Source organism: Sapajus apella, unplaced genomic scaffold, assembly GCF_009761245.1.
Source record: "Sapajus apella isolate SASKATOON/1434 unplaced genomic scaffold, GSC_monkey_1.0 scaffold4691, whole genome shotgun sequence".
Taxonomy (NCBI): domain Eukaryota; kingdom Metazoa; phylum Chordata; class Mammalia; order Primates; family Cebidae; genus Sapajus; species Sapajus apella.
This window is the reverse complement of record NW_022441617.1, coordinates 1-5,316: the sequence shown is the minus strand read 5'-3', so window position 1 is coordinate 5,316 and position 5,316 is coordinate 1. Positions and strand designations below refer to the sequence as shown.

At 49.3% G+C, this 5,316-nt stretch overlaps 1 long non-coding RNA gene across 1 annotated transcript; it reads right to left on the bottom strand.

Annotated features, from left to right (window-relative positions):
• Window positions 1–2,321: 2,321 nt before the first annotated feature.
• Window positions 2,322–5,226, bottom strand: LOC116547782. The gene is made up of 2 exons (XR_004267173.1): window positions 4,063–5,226; window positions 2,322–2,716 (listed from the first exon to the last, which is right to left on the bottom strand). It is a non-coding gene; the product is annotated as an uncharacterized LOC116547782 (long non-coding RNA).
• Window positions 5,227–5,316: the final 90 nt, after the last annotated feature.

The window sequence follows — 5,316 nt, the reverse complement described above, 5'->3', positions numbered from 1 at the left end:
GAGAGTGACCCAAGTGTGCAACAACAGATAAATGGATAAAGAAAATACGGTATATACATACAATCGAATAGTATTCAGCCTTAAAAAGAAAGGAAGGCTGGGTGCAGCGGCTCATGCCTGTAATCCCAGCACTTTGGGAGGCCGAGGTGGGCAGATCACCTGAGATCTGGAGTTTGAGACCAGCCCGACCAACAAGGAGAAACTCTGTCTCTAGTAACAATACAAAATTAGCCAGGTGTGATGGTGCATGCCTGTAATCCCAGCTACTCAGGAGGCTGAGACAGGAGAATCGCTTGAACCTGGGAGGTGGAGGTTGCAGTGAGGTGACATCATGCCACTGGACAGAGCAAGACTCAGTCTCAAAAAAAAAAAAAAAAACACTTTTATGTCTGTCCTGAAAGAAATCCTTATCTCCTGTAGCTGCAGGGCTGAGATTTCTGGAAACCAAACCCAACGTGACTGAATGGCAGTGCACTTGCAGACTGGCCTTGTGTTAAAGTAAGATAACTGAATGTAGAGAAATGAGATCCTAAAAACTAGAATGGGGACGTATGGGAACATCCCAGTGAAGCTGGAGGTATCAAATCCCTAAATTCTGCTGTGTCTTGTTTGCCGATAGAAGTAGCCTTTCCACCCGGTCTGAGTAGGTTAACCCTGATTTTTCTGTAGAACCCTGTAATGGCCTCGCCTAAGGTCCTGTAGCAAGACCCCACCAGTTCTCTACCACTCCTTTTTGTTTCTAGACCAATAACTACACTCAAGTTCCAGCAGGTCCCAAAGAGTGAGGAACAAAGTGACCCAAACAACAAAAGGTACACTACACACTGAAAGAATTGCATTCTTTTCCTAACATATACAGATGTAAATGTGAGGAATGTGCATAGACATAGATAGAGGGTTGAGATAATGATGGAAGGAACGCAGCGTTGTATGGGGCGGAATTTATTGGTATGAGCCCACAGAGCAGAGTTTCTGGATCAGTGTTTTGTTTGAGGGGTTAGAAAGGCTCCGTTTTGTTGGCTAGCTAAAACATGGGTCCAAAGATAACCTACAGTAAATGAAGTTGAAATGCCGGAACTGTCTTCTTATACTGTGGAGGAACGGACCCAAAGGCTTAAGGAGTCTGAAATATTAGTGTGCATTATCATGTAAGACCTGCTCACCCACCCTGGAAGGGTCCAGAAGATACAGCTTTTATCATGACTATAAGAAATACATTTGTGAGAAGGGCTCCAGAATCCTTGAGAGCTCTGTAGTCGTTCTTTTCTGTAGGTCAGAAATGACTATGGGAACTGCTACCATCAAACTGGGATCTCAAAATGCAATGGAGATAGTTGGATCCCAGGATGGTGAGGTCTAAGTGGCCATACTTCTTGTCAAAGGCGAGGTGGATATGGTTGCCGTTAGGAACAGTGGTGTCAAAACATTGACCAGAATATCAGACTCTCAGGGACCTTTGACACTGGCTAGTTGATCATGATATCCCTAGAAAATAAATAGATAAGCAATCTACTAAATTCCTACTTGATCTGTGCAAGTAGAGGAGTTCTGTGTTGTATGATTAGAAGTCTAACTTGAATTACCAAAATAGAGAGTAACACTCCCTCAATTATTTCCCAGACATGAGCTGGTTTACATAGCCCAAAACCATTGAATGATGGAGGTTGGATCTCCTTGAGGAAGAGCCCTACTACGCTGTCAAAAATGTACACTGTTAATCTTTCTCTCAGCCTTCCCCAGGGACCTGTGCACTGAGGAAAGTCACCCTGGTAAGTGGCCAATGGAAGCCACTTGTAGGAGATTGAAGGGTGTCAGGAGCAGGCGTTCAGGGTGTTATCACCCCAATATCTCCCTGTGCGGTGGTTCCAGGGTGTTCCTGTTCCTCCACCAAAGGTTACAACCTGTCAGAAGCTCTGAGCTCTCCAGATTTGCGTGCCTGCCCCTCCCCTGATGGTATCAGCTCCCACTCCCGCTCACTCCAGGGTGCCCCAACATTCTTCATCGGTTTCCCTTAACCCTGATCACAGCTTTATAAATAACCCCACTTCATGACACTGTCAATTACCCATTGTTTTTCCTGCTCATGCAAGTGGAAAATCACGTCCGGGGAGCTCCCACAATTCTTATCAGTTTCTTTGCAGATATAATACTTTCCATATTCCCACCTCCCATAAAAGCTAGTTAGTATGGTTGTGTTCACACCCTAGACTGTGATCTTCCTCAGGGCAGAATGCACACCTGGGTCACTTCTTAGTTTCCTCATCGTATTTTGATATTGTCAACATGTGAGGTGGTCTATTCATATCTGTTCAGTGAACAACTGAATACATGAATCAACGCTTTATTAAATGATAAGTCCATCGTCCGTCAGGTTCGCTGGTGCCGGCCATCGGTGCCATTTTGCCACAAGTGTCCTGTAGTAAAGCAGTTTTTCTCGGTCCATTCGAGATCGGGACGGGAAGCAGACGCTTTAGTAGAATGCATCTCCCAGGCAGAAGTGGACTTGCTTCCCTGTGGTGAGCACATGGAGAACGTCCTCGCATCGTGGTTTCAAGTGCTGGCTTGACGGCCCCGCGACCTGGCTTAGACACAGGAACTGCACTTCAACTGTGTCTGTTTTTTTGCATATTTTGTGAAATTCTTTTCTTCAGAATTTTGCCACCATGCCTTTCCATTCATTATAAAAATATTGTATGTCGTCTTTGCCAGAGGAGATCTGAAACAAAGCAAAGAAACCATACTGCTCAGCTCAGCGTGCGGGAGCTCCTGCCGCCTACTGGCTGGGAAGGGTGGAGGCCAGCGTTTCCGAGGCTGAGGACTCTGCTGCCCATCAGTAAGGGTTGTCATCTGTGAAATTCTTTTTGCCTCTGGGCAGCACAGAGCCTCTGGGAAACTCTCTTCCCCACAGTTTCTCTTAAGTAACTCAGGCCACCCACAGCTTTGACTGGTCCCCATGGGAAGGGGTCACAGTTCTGACCACTCTGCTGATATCTCAAGGGGCATGGAGGGAAAATGGTAGGTCCAATGATGCAGCCTTAGTAGGAATAGGATGCTGGAGGTAGGGGTGGGGGGAGGTGGCTTGAATGGGTCACCAGTCCCAGGAGCCTTGGCATGAAGGAAAAGCAATGGCACTCTTGTGGGGAAATTTAAACACTGCTACTTCTGGAGTCAGAGGGTGGGTAGGGGTGGGGATGGACAGTCCCCCTCATCACACGCCTCTAGCCCATTGCTCTAGGGGCAAGCTGAGCACTCAGTGCAGTGCCGGGCAGGACCAGAGGGGCTGTGGGGAGCTGCCCTTCCTTCTGTGGTCAGGAATACATGACCCTGGGGATGTGGCAAGAAGCAGTAATTTCAAAATGCAGTTCTGCATACACATCGTCATGCAAAGCATTTGCTCTCTGGTGCCTGCTCATGGTGAATGCCTCTGTGCCTGAGCCCCCTCATCTAGAGGCCTAACCAAAATACTTAACTGGCGTAGACAGGCACTGACCAGTCAAAATGACTGCCACTGAAGCAGAGCCCTGGAGGGCCACGGTTGTGCCAGGCACTAACCTGTCATTTGCAGGATCCCAGAGAAGATCAGGAAGTGAGTGGGCAGCTTGAGGAAATCTTTCAGTATTCTAGCAAGTAGGGCGGCTGTGCCAAGGTGGATGAGCTGAATATCAGCCCTGCTCTCACTCGCCTTCATGGCTTCAGCCCTCCAGGCCCTTTAGATTTGTGTTTTTCCTTTTCTTTCTAAATCTATATTCCTATTTACCAACCTTTCAGCCGGAGTCCTCAATATGGGGACAAGACTGACCTAATAGGAGTGGCCTTGAGAGGCAGCCCTGGCCCGCCCAGGGATCCCCAAACCCAGCTGTGCATCAGAGTCACCTAGGCTGCGCTTAAAACCCATGGCCAGGTCCTGTGTGCTTTACAGAGCAGGCCAGGGGATGCTGAAGCACAACCAGGCTTGCAGTTCCTGCCCTCCTCCTAAATCCGGATCAGCAGGAAGCCCTGGGGGCAGCGTGAGTTCAAACACCGGCGGGTTCTTAGAATGAAGGCCAAGGCAGCACCACTCACGATGGCTGTTTCCTCCTGATGTATGAGGCCAACCCGAGCAGCAACAGCACGGCAGCTGCGAGGACAGCCACCCCTGAGACTGCGGCGATGATGGTGTTCTTCTGCAGGAAGTGCAGGAGCTGCCTGCAGGGCATCGTCCTAAAGTGAGCATCTAAACAAGAAGACACAGTACAAAGTGAACAGAGATCCCTGCTGGGCTACCCACAACCAGGACTAAACCTGCCAGAGACACCTGTTCGTTCCGTTCACAACAGAATAAAAACTTTGGCATCTTAGCCACTGCTTCCAGAAGTCCTCTCGAGAAGGAACTGGTTGTTTGGGGAAATGCGTTTCTCTGCTATCTGGTGATAAGATGAGACGTTTTGCGGTGTGGCGATGAGACGCTGAGGGTCTGGGCTGGCACACAGCAAAGCAACCAGGAAGCAAGCTCCACAGAGCAGTATGTAGGTAAAGAGAAGAGCGGAGGACAGCTCAGATGGGGTGAGGGGAGGCAGGGGCACTGGAGAAGGCTGAGAAATCCTGCTGCAAAGGCTTTTCAGAAAAACGGAGGCCAACATTCAGTCTGCAGCTTTTCACAGGGCAGGGATGGAACCGCATCTCTGCTGCCCCTCCTCTGCCCCTGGCTTCAGGAAATTCTCCTATGTACACAACTTGCCTCATGTGTGTAGGTTTGGGGTATTTCACATCGGCACCAGTACGAGGCAAACATAACACCAGAGATGATCCCCAGTTCCAGAGCCCCTATGAGGACTCACAGAGACTGTGAGAGTGGATGAGAATACCGCTGAGCACCGGCTCAGGAAAACTAGGCAGTCTTAGCCAGATCTCAAAGGATGGAGACCCAGTGGACATCAGGGTCTCCCAGAGCGTCTGTCACCCCATTTATAACGTGACCAAAAAAGAAAAAGACTTCAGGGAGGTGGGACATGGAGGTACGATTCCCGGTAGCAGCTGGCTTCGTGTGGAGAGCTGTCCAGGGCAGCCAGTGATGTAGACGGGAGAGTCAAGCCAGGACCTTCTTGGGTGATGGGGAGAAAACAGGGCTTGTGCAGCCTCCCACCTTCAGCTATGCTATGCCAAGAGGCGGCTCATCCAGCAGCCCTGAAGTCTTGTTGGAATAATTCCGCATTTATTGTTTCTAAGCGTTAGGAAGTGACAGCCGGGTATAATTTTGACAGGGAGGGGTTGTGTGGAGGGCTGCACTGTTCTTGGTGCCAGCATGGGTGAGTTTCTGCCACTCTGAACAGGTCTGGG